The sequence below is a fragment of the Egretta garzetta genome, unplaced genomic scaffold (genome assembly GCF_000687185.1).
Source record: "Egretta garzetta isolate BGI_Z169 unplaced genomic scaffold, ASM68718v1 scaffold361, whole genome shotgun sequence".
In the NCBI taxonomy this organism is placed as follows: domain Eukaryota; kingdom Metazoa; phylum Chordata; class Aves; order Pelecaniformes; family Ardeidae; genus Egretta; species Egretta garzetta.
This window is the reverse complement of record NW_009258688.1, coordinates 854,339-867,102: the sequence shown is the minus strand read 5'-3', so window position 1 is coordinate 867,102 and position 12,764 is coordinate 854,339. Positions and strand designations below refer to the sequence as shown.

Genomic DNA, 12,764 nt, shown 5'->3' with positions numbered 1-12,764 from the left:
CTTACATCTGCATGGCAGGGTTTTTTTGCCTAACAGTTTGAGGCAAAATGAAACACATATATGTAGAGAGAATATAAACAGAATATATACAGATATATTTTCTGTGTGTTTCTAATATATATTAGGAAGGTGGGCTTTCCTCTTCAACTAATCTAAACAAGTGGCAGGAGAGCAAAACAAGTTTCTGAATCACCTGATGCAATGAGACAGGTGATACAAGCTTATTTTAAGAAAGAAAAGTAATGTAGTATTATTCCTATATGGGCAGGTGTGAAAGCATTTTCTGTGTTTTGCAGCTGGTTATATCTTGTGTGGTCCTACTGCATTGAGTAGCACTGTAAAGTATGATGTGGGTAACACTGGAGTCTAGCCTCATTCAGAGCAGACTGAAGAAGATCCCTTGATTCAGCTATTTCTAGCTACATGTCTTTTGCTGGGCACTGTCTTGGTGTGATACTTCCTGAGAATATTTTAGATAGTGCTCCTAGAGATTTTTTTAATTTGCTGTGTGTGGTCTCAGAAAGTGCTTTATAATAGATCTGTCTTAAATTCCTGCTACTGTTCGGTGTGATTAGATGAGTATGTCACTTTCCTGTTTCTCCTCTTGTTAAGAATTTAGTGCATAAGTGTAACTGATTTTTTTTTTTTCTTTTCTTAGCTTTCCAACGCTGATTCTTTTCCTACCATGTTTCTGAGACTGTCCATAATTCCCTGTCTTCATTTATATAGTTACTTCAGTGATATTTATAGACAGTGATTGTTTCCCATGGGTGTCTTTCTGCGACTCCAGATAAATGTATCTTTCTTGCCTCTCAAGGCCAGACAATGTAGTTTGGTGCCTGTTGAGCCAAGTGCAAATGTCCATTGGGTACAAATACATTTCTGATGTGCTGATTTGGGATGTTCTGCCGAGGGTTTCCCCATAGTCTGTATGGGTGCTGTGTGGTAAACCAGTGCAGAGTAAGCTGGAGAGAACTCTAGGTACCGCTTTCATTAATTTGCTGGTGAACCAATGAAGTTTTAAAATGAAATCTCATAGCACTCTTTAAATTGTTTGCACTTCTGATAGCTGCTTTGGCATGAGAAGTGCTGTTCTCTGACTTGGTTTCAGACAATGTATGTGCACGCAGAATTGTGACAGTGCTATGCTTGTTTTTAGAAAGCAACGCTCCAAACTTACAGCTGGATTATTTTTGCAGTAATGGAGACATATCTGAGTTAAGTGAACTAGCTGTGGTACCATCAGCAGTGAAGCAGAAGCTCCAACGATGACCCATATATATCTATATGTATCCAGGCTTCCAGCTAGGTTTGTACCATATGTGCTGAAGCTTGCGTGATGGTAGTTCTTCCATTATTGGTAGCTGACCTGGCTAGATTAGAGAGAGATGTGTGTTGTATTAAACTATGCATTCTTCTACGCTTAACTTCTAAAGTTAACATCACCCTGCTCCGTACTAATCTTTCGTGTATGGGCTGTGACATCCCTAAATCAATGTACCTTTTTTCCCCTCTTTCTTTCCTTTTGCTAATTTCACTTCTGTGGCCTTTGGCCTTGTACTCAGCTTTGTGTATGTACTGCTCAAAGTGAAGATTATGTCTCTTTACGTGAATTGGTATGAGTTTCATTGAAACATTTATTTACAGGTACTAAATAATCATAGAATAGGATTTCATGTGGATGAAGACAGTGTGAGAAGGACTGTAAATCTGGATTGTGAAATTATTGTAATGCTTATCTTTTTACCTTCCAGCAGTGGGCTCTCCTGCTGTGTGCCTCTATTCTGGATCCAGATTGCTTTTATTCTGGAATAATTACTATGCATTTAGGAAAGAAATCGCTTTCCCTACCTCAAACCTCAAGTGTCACTTAAGGTGCTGCTAATTGTGTGGAAGTCTCAAAATCTTTTAAGAAGCTGGTTTTTACTTACCAGATTTCATATCAAATGTGAGGCTGCTGAAGTATATAGTAGAGGCTAGGACTGAAATGAGATCATTCTTGAAGTAATCCAGTAGTGTTTATAGCTCCTTAGTGAATTTCTAGAGTAAGGAGAAGATGCCCCAAGGGATATTGTCTGGGGAAAAATAGCAGAGAAATGTGCAAGTCTGCCATTTGACAAATTATTTATGTAGTAAATACATGTAGGGACATGGTTTAGTGGTGGGATGTCAGGGTTAGGTTAAAGGTTGGACTCAATGATCTTAAAGGTCTTTTCCAACCAAAGTGACTCTATGATTCTAAATGAATCATGACATAGAAAATGAAGGGTTAAACCTTGGTTGCCTTAGATAGGATTACTTGTGTGGAAAAGGTGAAGTGAGCTTCAGCCCCTGGTATAAGAAATGTGTTGGCATCATTTTATATCATTGGGCAGAGCCCTATGCTGAAATGTGCATGTATTTGCGACTTCAAGCTAAAGCATATGAACTGGGGAGTAATGCTAGTAATCCTGTGTGCTCAGGAAGTGTAAATCTGGCCCTGCAAAATTGTGATGTTTGTTTAAAAGATAAACAAGTCTGGGTCTCTGTTTGTCTTCTGGGTTTCATAAGTCTTTTAGATTTTTGGGCTTGGGCCTTCTTCCACAAACACAAAGGTTAGAAGCAGGGTGTTGGTGTTGGTGTTGGTTTTTGGGTTTTTTTTTAAGTGAAAGCTGATGTTCTCACATAATTGCATGGTTCCAGGACCATGGCTTCAAGAAAAGTAAAAAAACCGTTATCATATGGTTTACAACAAAGTAATGAGAGCTGGCTACACCATGTAAGCCTGGCTCACAGGGAGAAACTGTTGTGCTGCTGCTTGTCCATATGAGCACATTTCAAAGCACCAAGGGGTACATGGGACAAAAAATTATCCTAAATACTTGACTCCAAAACCTGACTTTATTATAGGTACAATGTTTTTTAACACTGTTTTTTTTTTGAGAGCTTAATATGTACAACTTGAAACAATTTTTCAAAATTCAGCTTCCTTCTAAAATAAAGGCAAAATTCAGAGAATTAATCAGCTGATCTCAGCTTGCAGCATCAACAGCCTGATTTTTATAAGAGCTGGGCATGGTGTCTGTGGTGAGCTGAGTTCCTTGAAAATCTTGGCTTGCCTGTGCTGAACCCTCTTGAGAATTCTGGCCCCCAAAAGATCACCTAATGAACAGCCTTGAGGGGCTTCCTTTGCCTTATTATTGTGTCTTTGTATTTTACCTGTTCCCTCGTGATTGATGGAGCTTGTTGGACAAAGCACAAGAAAGCTCACTGTTGGAAACAATCCTGAAGTGGCAGGGGGTGGAATAAATGTTTGAGTAGGTCTTTTTCCTGCTGCTTTCCAGCATTTTCCTTCTATATCCAGAAATAAAAACTTCTAAGTAAAGTTCAAACAATACCCCTGCCTGACTTTATTTTATGTCTTTCTGTGTTTGGTCTCTGTAGGCCTGACTTAAAGTCTGCTGTTGCCCTGCTACCTTGTGCCCATTTGTTTCCAGAAAATCAGTTTATTTAACTTGATCTTAGCCTGCTAGAAGACATCATCTATAGTTTTTGTGCTGTTTCAACTTGGAGACTAACACAATCTTCCTGGATGGTTGAAGTCCCTACTTAGACTGGGTATCAGAAAAACAGTAAAAAAAATGTATATTTTAAATATTGAATTTCATTTCCTTTTCCATGCATTTGGGGAAAAAGAATGGCGTGTGCCAATACAGCTGCTTTTAAGTGATCCATACTGCAGCTTTTGCTGAAGTAGAAAGGATTGAAAAGCCTATTATTATGCATTAACTGTGCTAAAGGCACAATAGCACAGTTTCATTTAAAGTGCACTTCTATTCTGAAAGATAGCTGCTCTGGCAGCTCTTGTGATTTCTTCCTTCTCAGTGTTTTCTACATTTAATCTGTTCAGTTTTCAGTTTTTTCTGGCAGCTTTTCAAGCTATCAGCAGTTCAAACTTAATCTATGATCTGACTTTGATCAGGTCAAATTTTGCCAGTTATTTTGCAGTTTAAATATGGTTGTCACTTCTACTGAGGATGTAGCAGGCAGGAAACAACCTCATATTCTGTTACATATTTGAGGTCTATCTCCAGCAGGTATAAGGAGGTAGTAACACCCTATTCACTGAAGAAGGCTAGGAAGAATGAACTTGGTTGTATAGAAAAATAGTTTTATAGCCAGTTTGCAAGCAGAGATGTTCATTAAACAGTATCAGTGATATTTTCTGAGGAAAACTGTTATTTCCTGCTACTCCATCAATATCCATTCATAAATGTGATCATCTTTAGCTCTGTCACTGTAGCCAGCTTTTCTTTTTGTCTTTGAAGGGCAGTTTTGATCTCATTGTTATGTGGCATCAATGGAATAATAATGCTTCCCAGTTTTGAAATGGGTGACATCTGCCAAATGAGCTCTTCAGATGTTCAGAGAGGAAGGAGACTTCAACCTTGGGCCAGTTTCACTTAACTGATCCATCTTGCTTGCATATTCAAGCAGCACAGAACAGAGATTCTTTCAGCTGTGAATTTCTGTAATGTAAGGAAATCTGTCTAGGACAGCTTCTGGGGGGGTGTGTTCCTTGTACACCTGCTGAAAGAGTCATTTGGGGAGCAAAGGGGGAGGTAGTGGTCTGCTCTGATTGTCGAGCTGTTCATTAGGCATACCACAACAACAGTATATATAAAAGCAGCTCCAATGTATATTCAGTAACAAAACTGGGGAGTTAAACCCACCTTTGTAAAATGTCCTCCTTCTGTGCCAAATAGAGCGCGTTGTTTCAAAGAGGGTTACTAGTCCACAGTGTCTTAATATTATGTTACACTTTTCATAATCTTTTCAGTGAAGTGCTACAGCTTGCCTGGTTGATTTTCAGAGCCTTCTGGTATTGAAACCAGACTGTCATTTTCCCTCGCTATACAGCTTACTAATAGATTTGTAGTGAAATCCCCTTGCAGACATCACTGACGTTGCAGACAACACAGCCTCTCCTTGGCAGCAGAGTTCTGGCCTTATTGCGCAGAGATCAACAAACTGAGTTTATGAATGGATAGGATGAACAACTGGAGTAAATACTTCCCATCCTTTAATTCTGGAAGAGATCTTAAAGTCTGACTGGGAGCAAAAAACCCCCAAAACAAGACCTCATTGAGCTTGAGGTGATAATACCGAAAACTCATGGAAAGCAAGTGATGTTTGATTCTCCAGGTTGATTGAAGCGTGCCTGTGAAAAACATAAGGAATGATTCTTTTTCTTTTGGAATGAAAAATTGCCTGACCTCTTAATAACTGTCCTTTCTTATGCGAGTCACAGTATTGATAGCTATTATCCCTTTTCCAAAACTTTTTTTCCTATCAGGTAGTGATCTTGCCAGGGACATCGTATTTGAAAAGGACATAGCCAAGCTGAGTCCAAAACCCTGCGTAGCCGGGCGGCTTCCTCCCTCAAATGAAACAAAAGGCTGCTGACCATAGATACCATCAACATTCAGGAAGCCAAAAATGAGAGAAAGGTGAAGGGGAGAGGGGAGATTGAATGTAAGAAGCTCAAAGTGAGAAACCAGAGGGAAATTCCATGTAGGAGATGACAGTTTTTACTGGTGACTGATGTCGGCGGTTAATTCACAGAGCAATCATGAGGTAGTACATTTTAAACCTGTTCACATTATACCATAATGATTATTCAGTCCCGAGTGGAGGATGAACCGTATTATTCCCCCTAAACTGGGAAATTACATGTCTGAATAAGCTGCACCAGGTGAGATTTCATCATGCCTTTCAATTTCCTTTTTGTTGGCAGATAACTCTTAATGTATTTTTATTTGATTGTTTGACATTGCCTTAATGAATGCTAATACTTATATTTTTTATAAAAGCAAAAAGAAACTAAATGTAAGTCCAGGGTTTAATAAGGTATTAATGTTACTTTTTATTGTAGCTAATCCACTCTTGTATAGGTATTTTCATAATTTCATACTGATGGAAGGAGAGTTTTGAAGGCTATTTCATTAACACACCATCCTTTATAATACATATATTAAATGGATTTAATAGTTTAGAGTTGAGTCAGTTATTTGCTTCATAAGCTGCCACTTAACCATTGCACAGATAATCGCATTTGGCAGTCCTCTTTTGGTTGAGCAATGCAAATTGAATTAATATACCACAGAGATAAAATTTGCTCATAATTCTAGTGTTTGTGAGGTGAGGGCTGTGGAGGAGGATGCTTACTGTGCCTGCTGCCATATGGTACTTTGCCTGCAAATAGAAAGCTTGATCTTTGGCATCACATGGCGTTACACTAATGCACAAATGTCTCTCAAAGAAGTTGGGAGGTATTTCATATCATTTCATTGCGCTTCATTCGGATGCTCTGTTGCTGTCCAGGTAGTATAATTTGTGAATCCAGTTTACTAAAGCATTATCTCTAAATGAATTTCCTTGCAGAATTTTTTAAGTAAATGTGTGTGTTTCTTTGAATTGCCTATTCCTGATTTGTTTTAACACTGGTGCCTAGATTAGTGTCCAGAAGAAGCTGAATTGAGTATTTGAGGGAAAATCCACATGTCATCCTCCTACAGAAAACTGGAAACAGCTGTCTAATGGGAATGGGAGCTTATTGGTAATTCTTATTTTTTCCAGATGGCATCCAGGATTATCAGTGAATTGCTCTTTTTTTTTTTTTTTCTTCTTTGGTCCTTTTTTTTTAAGTTACCAGCTTTCATGTATAAAAGCACTTGCATTTTTCTCAACTGACAATTCAGAGTTAAGGATGTGTTAGCTTGTGGTGTTAGAAAAAGTTTTTTTAAAATTTGAGATTTGTGTGATTTTTTTTTTTTTTTCATGAATCTAGGCTTTCTGTAATTCTGTAAAAAATACAGTTTTAATGTACTATGGCACATTTATGCTTTTCTAATGACTGTTAAAATTTATTATATCTAAATTGGGAAGTAGTATTAAAAAGGAGGACTTTCATATGACACTTTTTATATATGAGTAAACTCATTTCACCGCAATAACGTGATCTTCGAGTCCACTTTGGTTCCAGTGTTAACACTGGAATACATAACTAAAACAGGTCAATACTTTTCTATGAGCAAAAGCAACCCTGCTTTTTTTTTCTAAAGTACACAATTGCTGTATAATAATACAATATACAACAATAACGACAAGTGCACAGGTTATGCGAGAGGGTCAGATGAGCGTGTTATGCTGTTCCCTGAGACCACCTACATGTCTGTTTGGCTGTACTGAGCTCACCACAGTTATTTTTGAGACTGTCACCACTTCAGCATCTGAGCTAATATGTGAAACGTGACAGGGGACTGACCCTCTTGGCACTGGTAGTAAAGAGAATATGGGAGGAATTTCTCCCATTGCCATCAGAATGCTTTCAAAGTGGCCAACCTTCTTTCTGTAAAAATCTTCCCAATGCACTGTTTTTGAAGAACAGTATGGGTGAAAGCCACAAAAGTTTTGAAAGCAAGGGTGATTCTAAGACATACTTATCCAATTTGTTGCAACTTAGCTCATATAGGACCTCTGCATTCAGGGAGATGTGGTTGGAAGAAGCAATGATTTTTTTGGCTTTCACTCAAATCTTTTAACAGAATATATTAGTACAGAATTATAAATTACTGCAAGTTTGCAGTACCATGAAGGCCATTGCAAGTTCAACTCTTGGTGCACATTTTACTGCTGACACCAGGTAAAGATGCGTGCGTTTGCTTGACAGGTGTAAAGAACTCATTTCTGCACACAGTGTGGAGTTTGTTTGCTATCACTGAGGCACAAACACGTGTGCATGAACTCAACACCAGGCATTAGGAAGGTGAGGCTCTGATGTGAAAAGGGAATTGCACAGAAGCAGAAATACAATAAGTGCAGAGGTGCCTAAAGCTGCTTGCAGTGCTTAAACAAATGATGCAAATTTGAAATATTCAAGCTGGCTTGTGAGTATGATTATAGAGGGGGTAAAATTGGAAGTATGTAATTCTGTCTTCTGTTTGTCCTTCTTCCCCTTATACCTCTGCCATGGGTGAGTCTGATGATCAACAACCCCTGAATGCCAGGGCAAAGGGGTAGGTAGGTATTGCAACTGTAGACGTAACATGTCCTGAAGGGACAGAGGAACACGGGCAGAGGAACAAGATGTAGGCATTAGAAGGAGAAATGGGCTTCTGTGTACATCATTTGCCTAGCCCCCTTCCTGCAAAGGCAGAGTGGAGCCTCCCTGTAAGGAGAAATTTAGGAGTTGTAACAGGCTTGAATGCTTAGCAGGTATTAAGAGCTGGCATGTTTGTTGCCTCTGAGTAAATCAACTGCTGATAAGGTGAAGAAATCACATGTCATGGCAGGTTATAAAACCACAGATCCACGTGGTTGTTGAGATGTTCTGTCAGGCTTAGGAGATTTTGAAACTTAACTTCGTTGGCAGACTGCCTGTCACAGTATGGATAGGGCATATGGGAACAATGCTCCGATGGTACTCAGAAGTAATCCGGTAACAGCCTAAGTCCGGGCAGGTGTCACTTGGTGTGCCTGGGTTACCCTGGCTGCTGCAGACCAGATCTTCGCTCCAGAGCCAGGCAGACAGCTTAAGCTGTGCAGCTGCTATTATATTCTGTTCTGAGGCACGCTATTTGCATGCCTTGTGTAGCTCTTTAGCCACAGGCAGCTCAGCCAGAGCTTTTCATCAAAGGTGAATCATCCTTTCTGTCATGTCATAATGAAGAATTTTTTGTTTCCATCACTCAGAGAAAAAGGTGGCGGTGTCCCCTCCAAGTCGTGGCTGGATAAGCTGCTTTTGTTTCCCCAGTCATGAAATGACTGGGGGAGGGAATGAGCTGCAGAATTATGACAGTCCCAATATAGACTTGGCTTTCTTGGTGCCCTCCCTTCCCCCTCAATAAATCTGTGCTTGATAAGATGAGCTGCAGGAGTCATGGGTTTGCAACAGTACCAGCAGGATAAATATTTCTGTATTTTAGCTGATTTTAAGATGATTGGTGTATGTTCCCCTCCTTTTTTTGGCAAAGGTTAGCCCCATTAGATGTACTGCTCTTCATTTCATCTCCTTCTCCCATCTGTTCTGTCTCTTTTCAGTAGAAACCGAGGAGATGTAGCTCCCACTCGGGCTGCCAGATAGCTCTGTCTCCTATACATGAGAAAATATCTCTGTGTGAAGCAGAGCGGTGCCCTGCTGTGCACACACATCAGATTATACCATGAAGGGAGACCGTGCTCTTTCAAACTCCATGATAATGTCATATGGCCTCTGTCAGCTCATACAGATGAGGGAATACCACTGCCCCTCTCAGTTCAGTGATGTTGATTCCCAGGCATAAGCTGGGAGCCGAAGGAATCCAAGCAGCCTTTTCCTGAGCAACCAGGTTATTGTAGCAGTAGGTAAGAAAGCGAAATCTTTGTTTAAAATATTAAAACCACGATACAGTGAGTAAAGAAACAGTGCATGTACATAAGGCTTGCAGGATTTATAGATGACAATTATACAAAACCTGGGTGATAAAGCCATAAAGACAGCAATTGCTTATACTGAAAAACTCCAGACTTTACCTTGGACCTCACTGGCAGGTGGCAATTTCATTATGGAAGAAATCTTACCAAGCTCCAGAGCCTTGCTTTATTTCGCTGACATTTAAAGAAGATTTTGTAGTGTCTCTGAGTGCCATGAGTTCTGTGTGGAGAGGAGCATTATCTTTGAGAAAAGCTTTCTTCATGTTAATTCATTTAAAATTACCTCTGTGAGGCAAGCAGATATTTATTACAAGTAGTTATTTATTACAAATACTACATCACCAGCCTATATATGAAAGAAGATGGTTTGCAGTGAAGGTGGTTTGCTTTTGCTTGGTGATCAGATGCCTGGGCTCATTTCTATCTTCTGGCTCTTACCTTTGACATCTTCTGGTCTTCTGATTTCCTATTTAGTATTAACTTTGAACAAGTAAAGTCATATTAGAAAGATGGTGATTTTTATTCATGGTTCTTGAAGCTTCAGTTTATACTGACTTAACCATTTTTAATGTTACACTGTGAAATATTTTACAGTCAACTGAATGAGATAGTCGGGTAGGTAATAGCTTCCCAGATTACACATCCATTTTGCTAAGTTATGGGACAGGGACCCTCTGCTATATGGTGGTGGTAAGGGGGATGGTGCTCCTAGCACAAGCACCTGTGAGGGGAGCTGCAAACCTTTGCATCACATTGTGTGAAAGGATGTACCCCACGTGCTGGCTCACGTTATCATTGCCAGGGTCTCAGGCCAGGGCTCTGGTCTCTGCTGTCCTAGTGCATTGCTGGAATATGTGTATTCTCACAGCCATGGCTTGAATGGAGGAGGCAGAGGACAAATGGGGGATGCAATAAGAAAAATAGTATATATGTTCTGAATACATCCATGTGGGCATGGTATTTTAGCCAGTGATGCAAGAACAACTGTATTTTTTAAGATGCCAGCAGCTGTAGCTCTGGGTCTTTTCTCCCCAAAGAGAAGTCTCCTTAATGCTTTTTTAGTTATTGATTAATTTAGTTAATATTAATTATTAATGGGCAGAATTTCTTTAAAACCACATGCTTTGGGTGTTGATTAATTTTTTGCCATACTTTCTTTCATGTAGCAGGGAATAACTGCTCTAAGAAATTTTGCTTTTGGCAGCTGGTGTAGCTGACAAGAAGTTCTTAAATGTTATGGTATTCCAATATTATTACAGAAGGGTATTCCTCCCTGATTGCTACATGGGCGGAATGACATTACTATATATTACTATATTACTTATTACTGTATTACTATGTATATAGCAGTATATTACTACAAGGAACCTGCTTGGCTGTTACATGCATATACAGTTCTGTTGGTATCTTAAAAGTTTTATCTGTAGATAAAAGCATTGCAGATTGCTGCATCTTGAGTTTGTGGATTATCCTGCATGATCTTCCAGTAAGAGAGTAAGAATGTCAACTCTAAATACACAGTGTATACAATGCAAACAGTTTTCTCCCAGTTTAGGTATGTTTCCACTATCCTTTTCCTTGTTTGAGGGTAACAGTGATGAAAACCAAACAGAAAGGAAGATGGTTTATTCACACATTTTGATTTTAGAAGTACTTGAATTTGTTTGGCTCAATAGGCAAATCTCTTTTATTTATGGTGTGGTTTGCATTTGTATACAATGCTATCTCCTCAGCCTGTTTTGTAAGGTCACAAATGTCTTTACAGTGCAAATCATGGCCCTTGAAGGCTCTGGAGTTCTGTAGCAACCCAGACCCACTTTCTTGAAGCTAGTCCTGCTAAACACTGGTGTGCTGATGGTCTTTAAGCACTGAAGTACTCTTCATACCTTTGAAGGGTATTCCATAATTCAATGAATGATTGGGTGTTATTGTGCTACTGTGCTGATGCATTTGTATATTTATATCCACTGTTGCTTTCATTTTTCCTGGTGATTACAGAAGGTGGACCAGGAATAGAATGTTTACCTAGGAGTAGGAAATCACATTCAGGAATACCTAAGCAAAATTTAATATAGATTTATATAGTTTTTGTTGTCTGAGATTTAAAAGAAAAGATGTAACCGTATCTGGGGAAAGCTCTATTCAACATATCAAGTGCTGATATCAGTTCCAGTCAGAAGACAACTGTAAGAACAGGTCTTATTGAAAAGCCTAATGAAAATCAGTAAAATAATTGCAGTCAGTCATTACTGATGAAATTTTATGCTAAATATTTTATAGACCTTTAGTTAGTTTTCAACAAAACTATAGTAGCTTTCAAATATTAGGTTGGAGGATTTAGAGAGATTTCATAGAATGGTAACTTCGAGTTTTGGAAGGAAGGTATGATTTATGTATATAAGGTTTTAAACACTGCCTGCTGCCAGTGTATTAAAAAATTAATACATTTATGGTAGTGGGCACTAAGGAAAAAACAGAGCTATGGGATCTTCAACTTTGCATGGAGACACTGTTCTAGTCTTTGTCAAGCTAGGCATAGGCAACTTATGTAGGTGTGTGTAGTACAGATTAGAAGAGACATTTTTGTATTTATATAAAACTCAAAGATTGAGGAGACGAGAAGTCATTCAGGTCTTGGAAACTAGATTATCCTCTCACTGCAGCTAAGATTTTCAAGTGTGTTTGGTGATTACAGGTAACTCAAATTTAAGATACTCTAAAAAGTGTAATCTTCAAAGAGTTACAGTGCAACATTTCCTGAAAATAAGGCTGGTTTAGAGTGTTTGAAGTTTAGTAGCTAGAAACATCAACCATACCTCAAATTATTGGTTTCCATGTTCATGGTTATTGTTTGCAGAATTATATTGAGAAAGTATGCCATTGAAATTGAAAATGAAACAGCATAAATATTATATATTGTGCTCTTAAGCATTTCTTTAAACTGGCAGACTTGAATATGGGGAAGATGATCATATATTCCCCCTGTTTCCTTCCCCAAGTTTCAGTATATTATGGTAAGTTCATAAGAACTTTCTGGAGCTTATCTTGTTGTCAACCTTACATCTATAACTCCTTGTGGAAAGGACCATCTCTTTCCGAATAATGATCTAATGACTTTGGATCCCAGTGGCTGAAATAATTTTCACCCTTAAACTTCCCAGACTCCTGGGAAGTCTGAGGCACTGCAGTTCTCTATGCCTGCCTGTCTTGTCAATGTGCGTATTTTTCATCTCGTATATTTCTTCAGGCCTCTTGATTTAGTTGCTGTCGTTGTCTCCACCATCTGGAATCTTTTTTTCACTCTGTTGCCT

General features: G+C 38.9%; 1 protein-coding gene across 1 annotated transcript in view; it reads left to right on the top strand.

Annotated features, from left to right (window-relative positions):
- SLC24A4 (solute carrier family 24 member 4) overlaps positions 1–12,764 on the top strand; it is an 88,589-nt gene that overhangs the window by 39,245 nt on the left and 36,580 nt on the right. The window lies entirely within an intron of this gene.